At 42.5% G+C, this 23,716-nt stretch overlaps 1 protein-coding gene and 1 non-coding gene across 4 annotated transcripts in view; one reads left to right on the top strand and one right to left on the bottom strand.

The window, feature by feature from the left end:
* The window catches only part of LOC117242473 (ecdysone receptor), a 191,183-nt gene that overhangs the window by 142,072 nt on the left and 25,395 nt on the right, over positions 1-23,716 (bottom strand). Inside the window, exon 3 of one of the 3 annotated variants that reach the window (XM_033509172.1) lies at positions 19,361-19,398. The gene's annotated coding sequence lies outside the window, so the exon portion shown is untranslated. Of the gene's footprint in view, positions 1-7,227; positions 7,953-19,360; positions 19,399-23,716 lie in introns of those variants that run through there. The other 2 variants (XM_033509173.1, XM_033509171.1) reach the window with 2 other exon arrangements.
* Positions 11,560-11,643, top strand: Trnal-cag. Its single transcript has one exon. It is a non-coding gene; the product is annotated as a tRNA-Leu (tRNA).

Raw genomic sequence — 23,716 nt, 5'->3', positions numbered from 1 at the left:
CCTCGATTACGAACGCCATAAACATTGCAGAATATACGAGCGGCTGGAAACACGGTCATAAAGTGCTTAAAAGTGAATATCCATTAGAATTCCTCCATTCACGCTGAACCTGTGTTGATAAAAAAAGAAGAAGAGATTTCAAAGTAGAATTATTCGAATAAACGAGAGAGAGAGAGAATAAAAAGAATCTGACAAAAATCAAGAAATTAAAAAACCGAAAAACCTAAAACGAACGTTCCACTCGGGTAAAAGTATAAAAGTATGAAATACGCGAAAGTATAAAAATCTAATTCGGCGTCCTAAAAGACCAGAATAACCGAGGGCTGTAATTTTCGTCAAAAAGATCGAAAAAGATTTATCCCGCGATCCTCTCGAGTCAGGAATTTTGCTGGAAAAACAACGAGATGAAAAATGAGGTAAATAAAAGTATCATAGTACATAAAATAAGATAAAATAAAATAAGAAGAACAAATACTTTGCAATGTTGTTAAATTGGACGTGCAACTGGTGAAAGAACTCCTTCGATGCAAAGGTACGAGAGAACGCGTGGACGAGGCGATCGACGACATCGTCTGGCCGTGACAAAGGGACCATTTTAAATTTCAAAGCGGAGAGAAAAGAAAAGGAATGGCGAGAAAAATAGCAGAACTGCAACGCGGTCACGGTGTAGAAATCGGAACGCTAAAGGCTGTTTTTCAAGTCGGCGTCCGTCCTTACGTAACTACGCGGCGCGCCGCGTGGTGCGCGTGTGTGCACAAGCTCATTCGTGTACAGTGTACACCTAAAGAAACAGAAAACTCGTCAGAGAACTACAGAAGGCAGAACACGGCGGTCCGTGTTTATCGCCGTCTTTTATTCCTTAAATCTGTTCCACACGAACCTCTACACTTTTATTACTCTTTCTACCAATTTCTTTATCCTTATTGGTTATTTCCTAATGTTCGTTTTCTATTCGAAATACCAATACGTTCTTTGGTATTTGACAAATTTAACAAGATTTAACAAGGAAAGAAAGAAAAATTATCGCGAATGTTTCCTACAGCTCGTTGTCTGTCTTGTTCTCTATACCAAACTCACATATCGATTAAACTTTCAATTTATAAAATGTCTATCTTTTTTTAACAGAAAGAAAGGAAGTTTAGGATCGCAACGCTACCGTACAATGATAAGGGAATTAGATAGAATAAGATAACGCAACAGTTTTGTTTTAAACATTGGGACACTTACGCAGAAGTAAATCAATTTGAAATATCATTGTGAAATTACCAAACGTCTTATCATAGAACGCACGCTCAGTGTCGTGCAATTGAAACTTTTCGATGAGACTTATTCGCCGATAGACTTGGTGGTTTGCGTTACACGGTACGCAAGTTGAATTGTGTTAAACTAAAACGAATCGTCGATCGGAATTCTAGTGGATTGTTAATCTGAAAAATAAACAAGTACCGTAATACTTATGAGTAATGAAAGTACACGTATCTGCGCGTGCAAGAAGCGTTATTCTTGTTGGTGTGACGACACTGGATGTGCACCGTGATAATGCACGGTTCTTATCAGCCTCCGGAGGAGAACCGTGAGCTGCCTGTGGCTACGCCGCCTTATCGCACGCGCTATCGATGTAACATCGGATAAAACCACGACTCGAAGAACGCTTTGAGCTGTTCGAAAGAAATATATCGTTGGGAAAAATTCGAGATTAAAAGAGACGCCTGGAAAGACTGGGCGAGTGCAGTGCGAGCAATCGTTCTTCTCTCTGTTTCTCTCTTTCGTGTAGGACGTTGTGTTGGCTGATTAAGCAGGCCTCCGGACCACGTTCGAAAAAGTTGGACGAATTTCGACGATACGCGAGAACGTTATACGATATCGTTTGAAACACTAAAGCGGTATTACGACGAAGGTTTGCGTAGCACTTGGTTTCTGAAATTGACGAGAAGAACGATACTCGGATCCGGAAATAAAACAAAGGAATTGAACATTTCTAATCGGCCAATTTTAAGATTCTGATGCTTTAAAATACTACGTTCTTAATACTTCGGCTTTTTAATTCCTAAATTTTTTAAGACTCGAGACTTTTTTTTTTATTTAAAAAGTTCAAGGCTGTAAATTGGAAATTTCCTGTATCGTGTAATTTATAAATTGCAATTTAAATTCGAACGTTTTCTGTTTTCACTGCGTTTGAGAATATTAGGTAACGAACAAGAGAGATAATTTCGTATTCGACGATAAGCGATTTAAGACAACTGGAACGGTTTTCCATAAAACGTTTCTAAAACACGTTCTCTCGTTATTCTACAACGTGCTACTTTTTCTAAAAACATTCACGTCCCTTCGGCATTGGTAACTATCTGAGAGAAGAACGTCCGTACGATTCTCGAACAAATGGTAAATTTTCTGCGAAAGATCGCAATCCTCCGTTCCATTTTCGATTGCAACACGTTCACGAATCTCCTTTCGCAAAAGCTGAATAATTCTTCGGCTATACCACGCAATATGACGAAATTCACCTACGTTTAACATTAACATTTATATCGACGATTTCGATTCCTTTTTAAATGGACATATCAGTTCAGAGACTGTATTATTGTACTGTGTACTGTTTTATCGATAAAGATCAGCCTCGAAAAGATTGCAAATTCCGTGCTGAATTTTGACAATCATTTGAGCGAAGAGAATGGTTATTGGAAGCTTGCGAAACTATGGCTCCACTAATTTCATTGCGAAATGTTGTTTTTTTTTTTTTTTTTTAGGTTAGATTCAATGTTTTGTCGAATATTGCGACGGAACCTCAAAGCAATTTCGCTAGACCGTAGCCTGTCGGTGGTTGCCAGATATTCCATCGAAATTTACTATACAGATATATTGCGAAAATTTATTTTCACAGAGAGTTGGATTTTCATGTCAAAATGAAATTTGTTAACGTTGAAAAACTGACTCGCAAAAGTTTGATTTCGTAAAGTGATCCGCGGTCGAAATTTACTATAAAAAATCTACTACGAGAACATATATTTCAACAAAAACTTAAATATTCGATAGATTTGAACGGAATTTGCTTTACATTCGAAAGATCGATTACCTTGCCTCGACCAATATGTAATTCAAAAAATAAAATAATATCGCGCGATTAATTTCTCCTTTTAAAATTATATCCTCTAGAAAAATAATTTTCCTAGACTATACTAAAATACTGGAGATTACAAAAAAAACTAGAGATAAAAACAAAAAGCTTCTTAAGCCTATCGATTAAATCTATCGATTGTAACTAGGATCATTCTCTAGTTACTATTTCTTATAACTAACGCATCTGCATATGGATGGCGAACACGAACTCGCGTTGTCATTTTCAACATAATATCGCGCGACTAATTTCTCCTTTTAAAATTATATCTCATAGAAAAAAAATTTCCTAAATTATACTAAAAAAAAAAAAATAATTCAGAATTATATTTTACTTCGTTATATTTTCAAACGATACGTTACAGAAATTATATTTTTTTAAGAACATTCAAAAGATCGATTAATTTGCCTCGACTAATATGTAATTCAAAAAATAAAATTTCATGCGATTAATTTCTCCTTTCAAAATTATATCCCCTAAAAAAATAATTTTCCTAAATTATATGTAAAAAAAAATAAATTCAGAATTATATTTTACTTCGTTATATTTTCAAACGATACGTTACAGAAATTATATTCTTTTAAGGAGGACATTCAAGATTTTCCTAAAAAATATCGATCGTTTGAAAAATCGATGGTTCGATCTTAAAAACATTTATCGACGAATCGCTATTCTAACATCCGTTCGACAAGCGTCAACCACCGTACTCAATCCAGAGTGCTTGCTCTCGGATTCGTTCCAATCAGTAACGATATCTGTAGATTTAAATTTCCAAGCGACGGCGACCAGTCGTTAAATTTGAATTTGTAATAAGAACGTTGCGAGGGACACTTCCACGCAGAAAGCCCGTGTCGTGTTCTCTCTACGGCCAATCAGGGTTATCCATCTTCCTCGTTTCCAAGCAAATCGTTACTCTCTCGATTAAATGAACAATTTATAAGAAACTATCTGAAATCGTAAAAATACGAGGAAATGGAATTACAATGGAAAGAGAAAGTCTACGTTAGAAGATGGACAAAAGCTGTTGTTGCATAATTAAATTATATGCAAGTTGAGTTTTGTAAATTAAATTCTTCGTGCAATTAAATATCAACATTATGTTGTGGTGGTAAAATCGAAAGACGTATAGAACGTTAGAGTATCGAACGAATCGATTGAAATAATATTATTGACGAAATTTTGCAAGTCACTAGTTACAAGTTGTCGGGGACTTAAAGCAGTCTGTTGTATAAGTCGTACAAGAAACACGTTTCTTCGGGAAAAGAATTTGCAATTATAAATTACGAGTTCTTTGACTATTCCCGTTTGATGAATCATTGTGAAATTGTAAGAATAGAAGTCGAACTAATATATCTGCAGAAAATTGACGGACTTCAGGAACTCAAAAATCTGACATTCCGAAGACCGAAATGTTTGAATATTTGCAAATTCGGAAATTTGAAACTGCGCGCGCATGTAGATTCGGTAATTTTCAATTTTCGAAACCCGAGAATTTCACGCTTTGGAAAGCCGAAACTTTCGCATTCCGCGCTCCTGAAATTCGAAACCTGGCGCGTTTTACGAAATTGAAAAATCTGGAATTTTGGAAACTCGACCAGCGAATATTTCGCAGTCTGGAAAGTTCGAAACTTTTCCACGTACGAAACTCCGTAACCTTGCACGCAGGGAAATGCCAAAGCTCGAACATTTCAAACCTATCGCTTGTTCAAATTTGCAAATTTGAGAAAACCAAATTTCCACCAAATCTCGACTATTCGTTTTCAATGCTTCCGTTGACATTTTCATTAATAACAATTGAATATATCGCACACAGAATACACAACCGAAAGCATAGAATTTTCTGCACACTTAACACGCTTGTTTACTCGAGTCAACTGGCCACTGACCACGGGAAAATTGCGCGCCAGGATGACACCAGCGTAATACGGCGTGTCACCGTCTCGCGGTGACACAGTGCGCGCGCGAAAGAATTCGCTTTATGCACGTAGACGCAGTCATAGTTTACATCGGTATAGTGACGCCTGTGCACTATTCGTCGCAGATAGGGCCGTATATTTTTAGAACGTATTCTATTTCCGAGAGAGGTGGGCTTGCGATACGCTCGGCCGATATTTGTCGCGAGTACACGCGTCTCTCGCTATTTACGGGAGGAATCGAAAGTGAATCGGAATCCGACTCTACTCTCGCGAACCAGCCACTTTCGTTTCATTCATTGCCACAGATGACGAACGTGCAATAACAATTTTTATACAGGGTGGTTGGTAACTGGTGGTCCGAGCGAAAAGGGGATGATTCCAGGCGAAAAAAGAAGTCGAAAATATAGAATAACAATTTTTCGTATTTGAGAAAATCCACTTTGAATTTTCGCTTTATCACGCCTCCTTGTAACGGATCTCGCTGTAGATCGTTGTCCCGATGGAAAAATTTAACAAAAAAATTCCTTTCCTTGTCCGCTTGTACCATCAGTTACCAATCACCCTGTATAATACGCGTATAAAGTAAGTTTGTGAAAAGTCGTTAGATTTTGAAACGTTTGCGAAGAGCTAGATCGAGCTAGCGAGTCGTCCGACCTTCGTTTTTGAAGCGTACAGTTTTATTCCTTTCGCGAGGATCTTCACACAATTTGAAACTCTTCGAAACCTTCGATCTAGAGATTTAAATCGCGAGTAACGCATTTGCTACTTCGTTACTCGACATTGCGTACGTGTATCGTGCTTCACGACTAATTCGGACTTAATGCCATTTACAAAGAGAAATAAATCTCAGGCGATATTACTGAATATTAAATACTATCGAATATAAGTAGCCAAAAAAAAAAAAAAAAAAAACAAACAAGACAATCTATGATAATAGCCACGTTAGTATGCCAAAGCTTTGGAAAAATAAAAGCAAAATTTTGCTTCGATCCATTACGATAAATAACCTCTTAGTAACTAACCTACCAAACGTCCAAGAAAATAGATATGAAAATATAGTAGAAACTGTTCAACCAAGTAAACAAATACGAATGACAACCTATCCAATTGCGTATCTTAAAAATTGCATAAATAAGTATGCAAACACGAGTATACTCGTAGTGAATGAAAAATTGATCAAGGATCTAATAGAAAGTAAAATGATGGATTAATCTTCGATTCATCCGTGCCTCAGATGCAAAAGATAAATATCAAATGGAATTAATGAAAGAACGGTATCCCGGTTGGGAGGGAGTAAAGCAAAGTTTATCCCGGCGCATAAATTGAACGTGACGAGGGAGAGAGCGCGGTTAGGGTGCGCGCGAGCGCGCACCAACACACTGCCGACCCACTGCCGGTCCCCGATCTGACCTCGCGCGCACATTCGTTCACGAACCTACCTCACTTTGCCCCGCGACAGACGTAAACAAAACCGTGCAGCGTCCCATAAACAGCCATCTATACACGGCGTCGTTATTAAACCACCTCACGCGTCTTACTTCGCAAACAATTAAATAACGGAGAAAATAAGGACAAAACGAGGAGAATCGTGTTTTTGCATAATGACGATTATCTAGGCGGATAGTAGCCTATTATGTTTCACGGAGGAAATAATCGAGAAAGAGAAACGTAAATAAAATCTTCTTCCGCCTATGGTAACTGCTAACCAAAAGTTATTCTATAAAGAGGCAATGTACGATACGATTAATCGGAATGATGTGTACGCGATAAGTGTATTAACCTACTCAAGCGTCGAATTTCAGCGGTAAAATGCTGCGGAGGAAAGTACGTGTCTTTGTTTCTTCGAATAATTATAATTCACGATGAAGTAAAACGGAAGAAAGAAAGAACGAAATATCGAAATAAAATCGTGTTTCACGTACGTCGATTACTCACAGTGGACGATATATAGGCAGTCAGTTTAAAGTATCAAAGTTGCGAGGCGTCAAACTCGGCGAAAAAAAAAGAAGGTAAATAAAATCGCATGTAAACGCGTATACCGTACGATAATTACACGCGTAAAGAAATATATACGATGAACATAGTGACCATTGACGAATCAAATCCTATCTATTCTTCGTAATTCGGTAAGAAAATAATTCACTGATAAAATAATCCTCGAAAAGATATATAGTTTCGTGGATGATAACTACTCACATAACGAGGTGTACACGATGAACCGACGGTGGCCAGCGAGCGACACGGTCCCCTCGAGCACAGGCGCCAAATCGAGAAACACTTGCACTGCGTTATTACAAATACACGTGTGTCACACGTCACTGATTTTCCGGATCAGTCTGTGAAATACACCACGGAAGAGAAAACGATGCACGAAATCCTAGAAGACGATGAAAATGTAGGAGCACCGGGATCGTGGGCCTCGCCTCGCCTCGACGAAAACCACCACACGTCCGCGCGTCGTTTTCGTCTGCCTATTAAGGGAGTGTTCCCCTTTGACGCACCACCTCGTCGATATTTACTTTCTTTCGCTATGTTATTCTCGCCGTCGTTTCACTCTCCGTCGACGACATTCACCGTGTGGTCGTGGTTTTCTATGTATCGGTGAAAGGGGAGCGACGTTGGTTCGTGTCTCGCGTGTGCACGGCTCTTTTTCTCTCTATACGCGTGTTTCTGTCTATCCACTTCTCTAGCTGAATTATATTGTTACTTCTTCTTTTCTTTTTTGTTCGCAGGTTCAGAGACACAAAACACGGGTTACGGGGAATATTATATACACCGGGTGGCCGTATACGCGAACACGGCCAAACAAAACAGACCAGAAGACGTTTTCGAGCTATTACGCACGTTACAAACTCCGCTCACCGCTGAGAGTGCAAGCGCGCGACTGCGGCGCCCGACGCCGCTTATGCGCCGGCCGACTGCTTCCTGACTCGGCCGCCGTCCTCGACAGTGGCGCCACCGGCGAGCCACTGCCCTATCACTGGTCGCGCACCGAATTTTGGTGCCTCGAGGCACGCAACGCGTCGCCGTGCCGCGCCGCTCGTAGGCCACCGCTCTTTCTTTTACGCGTTTCCGCGCGACGCGACGCTTTTCGCGACCCTTCGTCAGACATTGTCGGATATTGAAATAGGAGCCGCGTATACGACTATGGGCTCGTATATGAACGAACGACCATATGAGACTGGAAATAGCGAGACGGGTTAAGTGAAAGGGGAACGAGGTTTTGGAAGTTGCTTACTGGAAGGTGTGTCGATAGACGCGCGATCAGTTTGTGACTCATAAATTACGAGATTATTCGATATTGCTTTAAACGTCTACGATTCTACGGAATGAAATATATGCAGGAATGCACGTTTCGTAGAATTGTTTACGATAGCTGAATGAACGTCTATTTTAATTCTGCGATGTATCGGTAGATATAGAGACGAGATTGGGCAATTGATTGGTCGACGTTTATTATCGATTTTTTAAAGAATTTCTAGATTAAGCGCTACTATATCAAAATAACGGCTTGCGCGACGATTGCTTTCCTAATAAAAGAGTAATCTAAACGTCTTTGACTTCGAATTTTCACGATGCCGAGATACTTTGATATTGGCTTTTCCGGATAAACGATCGTGTTTCACGACAGATCCGAAGAAATAGACTACGATGTGCACGAAACGTCAGCCTAAAATATAAGTACAAAGCGCAGCCGAAAAATTGAAAAACGACAAGCGAATATCAGAAACTGACCTGACAGCGAATCGTATTCTCATGCTCGTAAGAGCGGCAACACTTTACACGTAACAAAACTACAACTTACGATGGCTTTCAACAAAGTTCGAGCGAAACAATGTGCCGTCAACTATTCACACGGAGAGCACAAAGAGTCCATCATTCGCGTGTCTCGTATTTTGTATCGAGTTCGATGCTTAGTTAGCTAGAAAAGTGTCGACGATGCCTATAGAGACGATGAAAAAAAAAACACGCGAGAAGGAGAAACGGCGATAAGGTTTCAGAAATTGTGCGACACACCGCCGGCAGCCGAGTTCATTGCTTTGCTGGTCAATAGCCATTCCGTTTCACCGTCAAAACAACCGGAGCCTTTATTAATTTATAGCGAGTGACTCAATGGCTCGAGCGAAGCTACTGAATATCACCGTACGCGTTCTCCGAAGCTAAACGGATCCTTTTTTCACACCTGCCATTCGGTTAATTCCCATTTACTCTGCAAAGTTTCCGTACAAATCCAGAGAACGCCATTTCGCTAATTCGCAAATTAATTCGATCGCTAATCGAACGTATCCTTTAATTCGTATTTTGGCATTTTAATTAGCAGACGTTAAAGGAGAAATTAGAGGTAGATATACAGGGTGGTTGGTAACTGGTGGTACAAACGGAAAGGAGGTGATTCTAGGCGAAAAAAGAAGTCGAAAATATAGAATAACAATTTTTCGTTCGAGGCTTTGTTCTCGAGAAAATCGACTTTGAATTTTCGCTCGGTACGCGTGCGGTACGTTATAACGGATCTCACTGTAGATCGTTGTCTCGATGGAAAAATTTAAAAAAAAGAAAAAAAGAATTTTATTCTATATTTTCGACTTTTTTTTCGCGTAGAATCACCCCCCTTCCGCTTGTACCACCAGTTACCAACCACCCTGTATATTAGCCCCTTAACCTACGATCTACGTTCGAGAATTTTGGGCCGATTTACGTTTGGTCCGATCATCTACTACGGGCACAGCTACAGGTTAAGGGATTAACATTTCTAACTTTTCTGACAGAGCAACCAACGGTGTAAATTTGTAACGAAAGAAAGTTAATCGTGTCAAATAAATTTTACACCAATTCTTCTAATGATTTCTACCTGACGATAGCGTCACAAAATTTCCTCGTATACAACGATCGTCGACGAGTATATTTTGAAATGAAAAGAACTTGCGTATGCCAAATGGAAGAACAAAATTGCCAATATTCGAGAGTTCAAAGCCTGAGAGAAACTTCGCCACGCGTATTATCTCATCGGTCCCCGAACCCACATCGAGCCCCAGCTCCAAACAAGCTGGTTCCCCAAAATAACCCCGCCCCTGTTCAGAAATCTCCATCCAGGTCCGATATTCAAGTGGCCACTCCAGGTGGCACCCGCTGGTTCATTCCCACTATCCAGCATCGTTCACGTGAGCATCAGAAATTGGGCCAGTGGAGCACTTGGCCTCTCTGACATAATAAAAACCATTCTCTGACTGCCTCGTCTACCTAAATAACAGCCTCCATAAAAACGAACCACGTGTGGCGTCAAGTATGCAGATATAGGGATTTCGTTGTCGAAGTAAAATTTCCTGGCCAGTTTCGTGTCTGACGAGCTCCTCTGACGAGCAGGAGACACGAACGAGTGGAAGAGGAGAGAAGCTGCGTGGAAGGTTGCCTGCATTCTCTCTGGCAGGCAATCTGTGGTAGGAGGCATATAGGACGAACGGATGGAGAACACCAGCGCCGATGTTCGAGCACGCTGCTGGAAAAGGGGAGGCGAAGGGAGAAGGGAAGGGGGAGAGGGGGGGGAGAGAAGCGTGATGCAGAAAGAATGGCGAGCCAGCGGCTGTGCAGGCAGATGAAGAGAGAGAATACACGGTTTGCTAGGCGAAGAAGGAGGAGACGAAGGGACGAGGGGAGGGAGAGAGACTGGTGAGTCTTGGACAGGCAAAAAACAAAAGTGCATCGCAGCAAGATGGCCGTCGACTGAACGACTCTCAAGGTTACGCACTCGCATAGGGGAGAAGCCAGCGAATCAGCCGCTTATGGTGTATGTGTGCCAGCGGACTTGGCCGAAACTTCGTGCCCCGTTATTTATTTCGGAATTTTGCGCGAGGATGATTTCGATGAGAATCGTCGTACTGGGAAATATCAAGCGGACAGATTTCGAAATCGTTGCTGGGACGGTTATACGTGGTTTCGTCTTCGTTGTGCGAAGAACTGGGGGAAACAAGAATTTTCGAACACACGTTCATCGAGAAAATTCGATTCTGTAATTGGATAGTTGGTCGTTAATTACGTGGCTATGCGTCATTGGTTCGTTAGAATGGTTCACTGTGTGGTTAGGTTAGGTTCAGGTGTGTTTATTCTAATAGGCTCCACACCGACTTGAGCACTTACTTTTATGACGTACTACAGTAATTTACCATCCCCCTATGGCATACCATCTTCGTAGTCCTTACATTGTTTACCATTTGAGCTCTTCGATTTACTTCGAACATCGAGCGAAGATGATAGAGATTTTGCTGTCGGACGACAACGAACGCATCTCCGTCGCAGAACACGGTACCCAACACGAGCACGTTCACCGGAGACGGAATAATGGCCAAGCAAAAAGGAGGAAAGAAAAAAGGAACTCGTTCGCCGGTGCATTGCTTGAAAGCTTCCACGGCCGCTTCTTACGGAGCTATTTTCGCCTAGCTGCCGGGTAAATTTAGTACGTGCAGACCAGTTTCTCAGGCATAGTACTCAGGGTATGGTCGATTTCTCCTCTTTGTGTTTCAGCCGAAGAGACACGTCAGGATGGCCGAGCGGTCTAAGGCGCTGCGTTCAGGTCGCAGTCCACTTCTGTGGGCGTGGGTTCGAATCCCACTTCTGACAAATTTTTTTTTACATCCTTACCCTTCGAACGAGCCCAACGACCACGATTCGTTATCTACGTCTGTCCGGTGCCAATTATTCGCACCGATAAAACGATTTAAGATTGTTTCGTGTCGTTGGTTCGGGGACCAAGTGGTACGGGACTGTTCTGGTGAGAGAAAACATCGTCCTACCAGACGTACGTTCTAGGCTTAATTTTCGAGACGAAATAAATAAGTATATTAGGTTAAACAGTGGAAAAATAATTTCAGAATATTCAAGACTTAAATCGGTAAATATTTCGTGCAAAAGCTTACGGCTATTTCTGTTTGATTCACGATCGTGTCACTGAATTTCCACGGAATATTCTTCGAAACAACGTCGTTTTCCTACACTTGGAAGATAAATTGGTTCGATCGAATTTTTGCATTGCCGCTAGATAATCTTGAAAAACTGTTCCCCAAGATATCGAACAGCATAGTCCAAAAGTCGCTTAATCAACTTTTATCTAGTCTTCTATTAACCCTTTTAGTTGTATGTACTCTTATCTGTTCGTCAATTAGTCCGACTACGGTTACGTAACTCTACAGTAGAAACAGACCAGACATCGGACAATGGTAGGTCAATTCTACTTATTGTGAAATCCTAAATATGTACTTTCATCTACTCGAATACGGTTCAACCATACTTGAGATATATTTCTTCTAAAATATACATTCATCTATTAGTGCGTGATTATTACACAATGTTGATCGTCTCCAACTAATTAGACCAGTATCTGTTCTACATACACGTCGCAACAGCCTCTACAGAATATTCTCCTCGCAATTAACAGCTGCAACGATGCAAAAATTGACGGTGTCGATTCTGCTAAATTCCCTATATCGGAAAATCCTAACTGTAACCACTGAACCGCGTGGTGATCGGTCAGTGGCGCCACTGCCTGTTGAATTATTCCCCAGTAGCCTGTGTATGTAGCCTGGAACATGTCTGTGATCCCGGTTGATTCCCCCTCGCTCGTAAATTCGCTTGTTCGACGTGACGATTTGGCGAAGGCGAGGCAAGTGCACCGATTTCCAGTCTCTCAGCCACGTTTCGTTGCCCATCGTGCATTCCACGGCCCGTTTCTCGAGCGGACTGTACACTCTCGTCCCGTGTAAGAGTCAGAACAGTACGAGGAGGCGGAGGAAGAGGCGGTGGGTAACCTTGGTTGAGAGCGTAGACGAGAATAGGGGTAACATAAGGCGAGAAGATAGGTGAAATCAAGTATGTGTGTGTGTGTGTCTCGGTTATGCGCGCGTGCGTGTGCCTATGTGTTGGTCGAAGCGAGAAGAAGACGGAGAGTGGTTTTATGCAACGCTTACTCTCTTTTTCTCCGCGTGAACAATAACCTTAGAGCGTGACGTGTGCTCGCGCGAGCACAGTGTCACGACGCGGGTCCATGTTTCCCGTCACGCAGGTCGACACAGTTTTCTTAGCCTGTTCTTTCTACGCTACGCTGCAACTACGTTTATCTAGACCCGTTCGAGGGGGACAGTTCGCGTAACTGGATCGTTCATGCACAGTGACAATTCGGTTTCGATGCAGCTGGATTATTGCAAGATTTCAGTGGTTTCAGTGAGAGATGTATATCGAATTCCTGGCGAGCAGACCGACGACTTTTCATGAAATTTCATGATTTTATTAACAAGATTAAAGAAATGAGACGTACATTAAGATTTATTCCATTCATTAAATGTTCGAACAAATATCGACGAGCTTCCGTTATCCGATGAGAGAAGGTTAGAAAGTAAGTCTTCGGTTATCCTAACTCTTTCGAGGGATTGGCAGCGCGTTTTTGGTCGTGGTAGTTAGCGTGGTATGTTTAGGGCAGGAGTTTGGCACAGGTGTGAGTTAATTACGGGAAAATCGCGTGACTCGCGTGATCGAGGACTGGAACAACCGCAGGGTGCGAAGTCTTTGTATCGTGACTCCCCTCAGGAGGATCGAATAGCAATGTAATTATGTAATAAGTAACCGGTCGATACGAAGCAGACCTCGATATGATATGAAAATGCCAACACATGGAAACGCTTGGAATAATTCTACGTTTCTTTCCATCGTGCTCAAGTCTCTCGTCACCCACTCTCATCAACATCAGAATGACCAAAATCCTGGTGACAATCGAGAAACAGTTTCCACTATCCTCTCGCCTCTCCCCTCCGATTCGCCGCGTCCAAAGGCTAAATAGAAGCAGGTAAATCGTTTCCCGCGGCAGTGAACGCACCGTCCAGTTTTATAATGCATCCGAGAGGAAAGGCGAGAGAGTTTGCGAGCGCAGTAGAGCAGTTTCGTTTGAAACCGCGGCTGTACCAGCCTCGCAAAAGCGAACGAGAACGAGAACGAAAACAAGGATAAGAGAGAAACTGAAACGAGGAGAAGACTCGCGTAAGAAGAAAAGAGCGATGAACATAAGCAAAGAGGTTAGAAAAGGAAGGTTAGATCAGGAGAAGGAGAGGGAGAGAGAGAGAAGAAGAGGAGGAGGAGGAGGAGGAGGGATCACAGAGGCGAGCACGGAGATGCATACGAGCGAGGACGAGAGTTTTGGGGGGGGGGGGCAGAGAGGATGTTCGGGGGGGGAGGGGGACTTAACGTCGTCCTTAGTTCTCGGACGGTCCGGCCTTGAGACGCAGCGACGCTCAATGCGAATACAACGTCGCCTCCTGCACCGGAAACTGCAATTCTAACTGCCTAGCTTGAGACTCGAGAAAGTCGAACGGCTGCTGGACCTACGTAAACCGATCGAAATCGACTTAACACATTTTTGCCGTTTACTCGCTCGTACGTCGCCCTGTTAACCGTCTAATTTGCCTCCTACATTCCTAATAATAATTATCGATGCAGTTGTTGCATCTGTTTACCGCAATATCTCAGAAATGTCGTTCGTTTTATCGTTACAAGTTAAAGACACGCTGACTTTCGTAGGCGTTGTGAACCAATAAGCAAATTAATTTCCTCCGTACACGTTTTAACGATACACGAACATTAACAAACTAGATTGATTGATAGAAAATCAACGATATCAAAGTACCTGGTATGTCGTGTCTTTTTATTTAAGGGTAGCGTATGTTACGATACGTAATATAAATTGTTCTGGACCGACATAAACAAGTCGAAAGTTACCGAATTAATGCGTTTGTTATGCTATTGGTGTTAATGTATCGGCCAGGTGATTATCTGTTCGTAATGCAATAAGAACGCGAAGGAAATGCAAGATACTTCTGTTCAATGGAAAAAATATGATATATCGTTTTCAATTAGAATGTTCGCCTGCGTTTCTCGGAATGCAGAGCGTTTTCGCGCGGGGTGACTGAGTCATCCTTGTGTAGGAAGTAAGGGCATCAGTTCGTTAGGATTCCTTACATGTCACTGGGTTACTATACTCGCATTCCGCGCATACAACGGAAGTCTTTAGTATGAAAGAAACTACTTCAGAATCTCGAGCGTCGTTCATCACACTGCACACCGGCCTGCGCTGAAGGGCTTCACCCATTGTGAATTAATTTCCTGTTTCTTTCACTAGCTCTCCGCGGCTCTGTACAGTTACATTCGATAAGATCGACCGTGTCGCGTGTCCAATGGTCGCCTGCGAGCGAAATATTCTGAGAAACATGGACCAACGTTATATTCTTCGACCTATCGGTAGAATAAGGATGTTCACACGATTATTGGAAACTCAACTATTGGGAAAACTCCCGAAGATGGACAAAACGCATACAACGTGTACAAATATGAAAATAACCCAAACCTTGGATCGTTTCAGATCCTACGATAAATTTCACGAAGATCTTCTTCGTTCAAATTTCGATACTCCTTTAGACAGATAAATCGGTATTCAAGAAAAATTTGTATTTGTATTTGATTAAAAGCTACGTATCCGATTTTCTGATAATCGTACGTATCACGATACGTAAAGTGAGTAGGTGAGTAGGCGGCTAATTATTATTACGTAATAACCAGACAATTAAACGAGGAACGATTCGTTCGATTATTAAAAAGTCAGCCGGAGGATCGTGTCCGTCTTATGCAACAAGGCCCTCGTAACCGCTTCCTGGAAGAGGCGCAGAATTCATTAAGGGTAATTGGAGGAGGAAGAACCGTGGCCAGGATTAACTCTGCCAAGGTCAGCTTTCGTTTTTTCGCCAAACAGGTGCATGGCAGGGCGGCGTGTGTCCAAGGTCACGTAATAGGGCGACTCGAAACAGCAAGATCAAGCTAGAAGCATAATTTTTTCGAGGCATCTGTGGCCCCTCGCCACCTCTCTCCGCAACGTATCCGGCACACCTTGCTCCCCCTTTTCAATCCTCCCGTTTCTAGCCCACGTGGCGTATCCGCGTGAGAAGAATCCGCGAATTTTGGTTCCTACGTTCGAACGAATTTCCTCTCGCGTTAAAGTGGAAACGACCGAACCATATTGCGAGTAGCAGGAAATGGGGTCAGAATTCTGAGTTTTGAGGCGCTGGTCAGGTAATGTCCAAGGTCGAGGAAGAGAAGCGAAGAATTAAATTTTGAAATTCGTGAGATGAGACGAAAAATGTTTACGCTTCTGATTTCGCTGTATTTTTAGGATCGTTTTTAGTGCGAGTGTGCTTTCGCACGATCGCGAGATTTAGTTGAGAATAGGTTCCTTCAACGCGGTGATAATTTTCCTGGCGTTAACAGACAGAAGAGCACGCGTTTCTGTGACGAGTCGCTAGACCACACATGCACCGCAGCGAATCAGAACTCTGAACGTTCTACTTAAAAGGTTAACTGCCTCGATTACGAAGAATCCAGCGTGGAAAGGAGAAAAACCAACGGCACGTGGCGAGCCACGCTTTTCCAACACTTTCCACGAAACGTTAAATTTCCTCTTCCTCCGATGAATGAGAAAATTAACGGAAAAGAAAAATGATAATTTCATCGATGCAGTGTATTTAGTGCGCGTTTTTCTCGCTTAGCAATTCTCTCGTATTATTACGAGACGGAAAGAAAGCCACGAATTAGTTACAGACTTGCGTAATAGAGGGCGATCATCCTTTTAATTTTCAAAGAAAAAGGCGGGTGCACGCCGCGTGCCAGCACAGATTCAAGATACAAATAGGCGAATAAACCGGCAGACTGCTTGGCGAGGACTCGGACATTTACATAATTTTCCCATTCTTTGAGGAGAGGAACGGTAATGCCAAGAGAGAAATTACACTGTTGATAAAAGAAAGTGAAATTTTTTAGGCGACTCTCGTCGACGCGTTAAACCTGCTTTCACGTGCCACGCGTTGCCCAATTCACCGACTTTCATGCTGTCTCCCATAATTGTTCTCGCTCGTAATTGCCTCTGCTATAGGCAAAAGAGTAATTTCTTTCATTTTTACGAAATTGAAATTTAATTAAACGGAAGTTTCACGAATTTTCCAATTCCAAGTTCCTCGGGAACGTGACTTGCTGCGAAAAAAGAGGCATCGTACCAGCCTGTCGAGACTCATTTTTTCAAAAAGAAAAAAAGAAAAAAGAAGGAATAGACTGGTCTGCGAATCGACCGAACTGTCTTTAAACTGGCGAAAATTGAGCGTGTCAACGATACGAAAGGTCGATCTTGAGACTCGGTGTTCGCGTTGAGTAAGAATGTGAGAGCAAGGTGAACCATTTTACGCAACACGGTGAACCGCAGCGTCGGATTTTTCGCGAGGGACCGGTCGAGCCGGCTTTTCGTTCTTTCCTTGATTTTCGATGGACGTGTGCACCACGAAACACGATTTATTTATAATCGCGGCTGAAACGTCGGCGGAGAAACGTTGAAGGATATAGGATGACAGGAACGGACACAGAAAGTGAGAACGTGACAAAACAAACGAAAAACGCTATATACAGCTTCCCATAAATAGCCTCGCGTCCACAAGTATTTCGGCATTTGCAAATTATTCCAACAATAACAAATTCTAACCTTCGATCCTATCTCGAACACACAGACGATGGATATCGCTGATAAGAATTGTTGACAAATGAAACTGTCAATAAATAACGAATTAGTAGCAAAAAAATATTACATGGTACGAATAAAACACAAGAAAGTATTATAGAAGAAACCGAAGACGAAGGTCGATCCCGAGCAGACGACCGATTCGAGCGTTTTAATTTTTCTTCCATGTCGCGCCTATCATTTTTCATTTATTTTCCACGCGAAATCGCCAGGTTGCCGATCGCGCCGTGATAACTGCGAGCCCGCTATTACCACGAAGATATTGGGACTGTTCGCATATTTTTGAGCTACGGTGTATGTGCGGATAGAAGGGGAGAGAGGAAAGCAAGGTGGGAGAGTGAAAGAAGAGCGAAGGGGAAGGGGACAATATGTGCAACTGCAGTCCAAGGCCAAGCGATCGTGACTGGTTTAATGGCATTCGAGTCGCAGCCTCGAGTGCAATTATAATACACTCGGGGAATGTGCATCCACCTTTGGTGCTCTGACATACACGTTCGTGTGTGCACACACCTTCTTCTCCCGTTTCTCCGTCTCTCCTCTTTCTTCGTCTTCGCTTACCCACCCAGTGTCAGCGACATGAGTTTAGGAACGCGAGTTGTTCGCAAAAACGCACGGTTCGAGTCAGATGGACCAATGGTCGTTTGCCGATCGTATTGGTTTGCGTGAACAATCAGCTGTGACTGTGGCTCGTACTGAGTTTTAACTCTTCGCGTTTGAAACAGATGAACGGTTTGAAGGTGTTCGTCTTGGTGTCTCGGTTGTATTCAATTTGGCTTAAGTATCGTTAAGCTCTCTCCTTTGTGTTTGGCTTACTGTACGTATCGATGTTTAACTTAGATTTCTACGATGGCGACTATTAGCCAATAAAGCTGTAAGCCTACAGCTTCGCATCCTTGAAAAATTTCTTGGTGTTTGAGGCAGGTTTCTGGTCTCTATGTCGTTGGCGTTTGATTTAGATTTAGGTTAAGAATTGCATGCACGTGTCATGTATTTGAGGTTAGGTTAGGTAGTTTTATAACTCTTTTGATCTTTGGTTTAGGTTTGTATTAAGTATTTTGAAGGGTAGTCTCCTTGATATTTAGGTTAGATTTAGATTGGCTGCTTCCTATTGGTTTTTTCATTTTTTTTTTTTTTTTTTTGTATTTGCATCGGATGAAAAATTCAGACATAACCTTGTCAATAAAATGATGAATTTATATTGTCAAATATTTTCAATATAAACTTCTGTGCTGATTTTTCAATGGAGAAGCACTTGATTTTATTTATTTAATAAAAAAACAAGTATGGCAGCTGGTAAAACGCAGACCGAATATTTCAAATCGCCGTCGAAGCTTTTTAATTCCCCGTTGGGGCTGCGAAATTAATTTGAACGACCAAGTTGGCGTGCAAAAAAGAATAACGAAAACGGTACTCGATACAGCGGATCGATTCGACCATCGTTCGTTTCATTTCCGTATTTCTCGATAAATGTATATACACATAGTTAGAGGGACAGTACAGTAGTTTCAAAAGCAAATTAGATAAGGACGAAGATAAGATTAACCCTTTGGGCGCTAGAGTTGGAGAAACCGACGGGTTGTTCAAAAAATTTTTATCTACCGGCAAACAAACGTTATTTCTCCAGAGATAAAAACTTCTGCGTAAGAATAACCGGAGACCATTTCTACCGGACGGTAGACCGAAACTTTGGAAAGAGATATAATTTTTCTTCTGTTTTAAAAATGTCTAAAATAGAAGACTTACCAAAGAGACCCGATCATCAGAAGAGCGCCAAGAGACATCTACGGAATAACAAGAAAATTATAAAGTTAGATTTACAAATTTAATCGCAATTAGAGATTAAAGATCAAAATTTCACAGTTAAATAGGATTCCGTACGAGCAGTGAAACTATCGTAAGAAAAACAGTAGGAAACGTAGAAAATCTGTAGAAATCAGAGGAGTGTGAAAAATGTACGAGACCGAAAGACGACGTATTATCCGGGGACGCAAGACCTAAAGGCAGAGCAAGCGGTCGAAATTCGCGAAAACCTGTTTCGGTGTGTGCATGTGTACGTGTGTGTATATGCGTGGAACAGAGGCAGGCTGCTTAGAATTCTACGCCACGGCGATACGTTATTCCGGTTTCTCTTTTGCCAAACTGCACGCGAACTGGCGGAGTCTCGGCGAGCCTCCCCATTGGCGGGAACATGGCGCAATCAACGAGCTACGATCTGAGCGGCCCGCTCTTTTTATTTCGCGGATTAAAAAGGATTTAAATGTATCATTTGCATTGCAAAGAGTTCCGTCGTGGTCTGACGGCCTAGTCATTCTCTTCTCCACCTTTTACTCTTGGAAAAACGAACCTCCGATCGCGATAATTTTTTAGGTTATGGCCGTTGAATTCTCTTTTTTTTTTTTTTTTTTTTCAAAAAGCTACTACATCTACTAATCTAATTATCCATATATTTCCTTCTATAAATTGCTTCGTTATTTCCTTGTACTATAGACAGACGTAGACGCGTCTACGTCTCTTGGAAACTCTCTTACGAAATAAATGCAAATTTCTCATCGATATCGTAAAGTGTTTCTAAATTTCTCACTAATTGCATAGAATATCTCCAAGCGCGATACCAACGTATAACCATGATTGTTTATGCCAACTTTTCCAAATCCCCTACTAATAGTATCTAGTACTAACTAATGCTATCGGTATCGCAACGTAAAAATCCCCTAATTTCCTCGCTAATGTTTCAGCAGACATACAAATAGCGCTATGGCCACGGCATACGTTCGTTCGAAATGCACGTTTAAAATTCGTTGTCGGAACTCGACCAATCAACGAATCGAAACAAAAACGAAGAAAAAGTTCGATTGCGATCTACCGACCTCCCCGAGAGACCGGCCAGGACTGCAACAAGCCTCCGGAGGATATTAAAAGAAAGCGTGCGCGCGGCATTTGGCCGCCGGTTCTTACGAATTAATTGGCTTACGAAGTAAGGTGGCTTGGTTGCATGGTCCTGTTTCATGGCCGTGGCCGGTACAGGACAGGACAGGGCAGGACAGAATGCGGTGGCCTAGGCGGCGCGCGTTCGCAGCGACGCCGAGCGTCGGTCTGCGTGCGTGTAACGCCGCACTGCGTTCCGAACTCGCGGTAGGACGTAGAATATCCCGCTGGTATTGATCAAGGAGTGGTAGCGGGTGTTCTTGAACCCTGCTGCTCTTGCTCCCACTTTACGATGCGAGGCAAAGCACCGAGGCTCGGCCATTACCTGTACGCTATGTGCCTCGATGTGTACAGCGTGTAGCATACACCCGACATTTATACGTCTCGTCGTTTAAACCGAACGGAGGAAGGGTTCTCGACGCGTTCGTGACAACGCGCCACTTTGTCTTGCACAGGGTGAAGTTATTGGCACGACTTACACTTTGGTGCCATGGAATTAGAGAGATTGCCTTTCTGGGGAATTTCGTTCTAGAAATAGAAAGGCGAGTCTCATTGTTCCGTGTAAAATATATGGCACATGGGAAAAATTGATTGAAACGAACCAGACATTTACGAGGAACGGTGCAACTGATCGTTTTGCTACAGCCAAGTCCCTGCTTTGTTGTAATTAAATTAAGTAGGCAAACTTTAAAAATTATCCGACACAGAATATGAACATACGCATAGAATAAAATTGATGAAAATAATGGATTTGATTGTAGGGAGGTTAAAATGTAGCCAGATTTAAGAAAATCGAAGCGACTACAGCGTCAGCTTCTCCTATACGAGGGGCTGCTGGATGACTATGGCTGGCTTGTAACATTGTAACAATGAAAGGGTTAAAAGTATCGACTGACACGTACTGTGGGCCGGTGTCGACTGAACAGGCAGCTCGTTCGTGCAACGATATTTATCTGTGCCACGACAAACGGCCGTAGGTGGGCACGCTAAAAGCATTTACGAGCGAACCATGATGCGTGACCTTGCTGAGACATTGCACCGGCGTAAACAGAGGCCGCGAGCGCAGTCGTGGGCGTGTTTTATAAATTCGCTCTATTGGCACGCCTTAAAGGCAGCCTGGCTTCTCGTTAAATCAACGCAACGTGACCCGATTGCGACAAACCAGAGCAACCAGAGCGTTTGCTTCGACCATATGCTACGAATTTTTCTTTCCGATGTGTACCGATAGAAAGTACCAAAAACCTACAATGCTCGTACGAAGGATTTTTCTTTTCCAAAGCTGGAATTCACGAAAGCACGAATTCTCGGTACTCCTTCACACGTGTCAGCGATCTCGCGCAGGATGTTTGAAATTGCACCACACCTCCGTGAAATTTCCAATTCCTCTATCGTTTTGGAATGCCTTCGAAAAAAACGAAGAAACGTACGCATCCAATTATTCCATTACCCGGGCTAACCCGAACATTATATGTAGTTTACGCCGCGATCAAGCACCGTGCTTTCACGAAGATTAACAATAGGAATTCAATCCCCTAGAAAATCCAGCTATTTTGTAATAACAGGCTGGCCTGTTAACGGTGAACAAAACAAAGACCCGAACGGCCGATGTAATCGGGGCCTGGCTCTGACGAGTAAAAACAAAAAAAAAAAAAGAGGAAAACATCCTGAATAGATCGGCCATCCGCTGACGCGCAGTGTGCAGTCTCTCGGATAATTTCCAGCCGAAAGCTCGCGTATACACGCGGGAAGGTTTTTCTCTCGCGACAACGTAACAATTTCGCTCGATGATCGAGGGGTTATGCCAACGTGAAACGCTTGATTAAAGGTTAACTTGAGCAACCGACGATGCGGGTACTTGTCCGGCTGGCTAGTGATTTTTACGCGACGATGTTTCGCCAGACTAGCCACCATTGACCCTTTACGGTTACCAGCAACTTGTTAAGAATCGGTTCGACGATTCAGAAATTCCCTGTCGCCAACCTTATAGGTTAGATTCGGTTTATCGTACGCCTTTAAATGAGTTTCGATTCGGTATACCGTAATTGGGAAATTAATGGGTGAACTGGGTCACTGTTTAGTGAGAAAGTTAGCTGTGAGCACGAAATTACTCGTAAGAGTCGGCGAAAAAAGGTTAATTTCGCTTAGAGGCAATTCGACGGTAGATCGAATGTGACCTTTGAACGTTTCGCTGTAATCGACAACATTGGAAACAGTCGTTGCCGTGGTCGCCGTGCTTTCCGTCAGGGTATAACGTCCTCGTGCTAAAAACGACGCAATGTCACCGCGCGCGAAAATACGCGCCAGGTGATGCACGCCATTCGCGGAAATCGGTCGTACTAAAAATACCAGCGAAACGAAAGTCAAGTATACGCAGCTGTTCGAACGATCGCCCCCGTGTTTACAACTTTTCTACTGTTTTGTCGATATTAACAACTTTGATTGATACTAAGAAACCCTACGCGTTCTAGGAAATCTTTGCTGCGAATCATAAGCTAGTATATCGTTTCAAGGAACTTTTCATGACATTCTGAAAAATTCTATCGACGTAACGAAACCACTTCACCCATTGTACACGGTGTAGCGTTTAAGCGAGGGTTCGCCACGAAAATGATAATTCGCTGGCCAAGTTCGCAGGCTACGTTCGCGGCATTTGGACGAGAATTCGGGACAACGATGAAAAACAACGCGTATAATGTGCAGTTTTCCTGAAACTTGATATCAGAGGATTCGACGCGAGCAAAAGTCTGTTTATCGAATCTTCGTTAGTATTTTCTTTACACTTTGGCTAGCTTGAAATATCTTGAGTGTTTATTTCTTTGACTAACGCCACACGGCAACGTTTAAGTAAATAGTTGCGACGTCGAGACCGATCATCTCATCCCTCGTAAGCGTCGAGCAGAAATCCTCTATTCTCATTTCCATTTGGTTAGAAACGGACAGACTTTTCGCGTAAAAAGAAAATTATATAACAATGTAACGCGATACTTTGTTCGCGCGAGAAACAACCAAAATTACTTGAAATTTAAAATTATACGTATCTTGGTCCGTATGTAGCAAACGCTATATCACTAATCACTAATCGGTTTTTTGCATCAGTTACTTACAGACTGATAATATCATCGAATAATAAGATCAAAATCGGATTATTTCGATCTTTGCCCACTGCATGCAGCA

The sequence above is a fragment of the Bombus vosnesenskii genome, unplaced genomic scaffold (genome assembly GCF_011952255.1).
Source record: "Bombus vosnesenskii isolate JDL3184/JDL3185 unplaced genomic scaffold, Bvos_JDL3184-5_v1.1 scf7180000016274, whole genome shotgun sequence".
In the NCBI taxonomy this organism is placed as follows: Eukaryota; Metazoa; Arthropoda; class Insecta; order Hymenoptera; family Apidae; genus Bombus; species Bombus vosnesenskii.
This window is presented reverse-complemented; position numbering and strand designations above follow the sequence as displayed.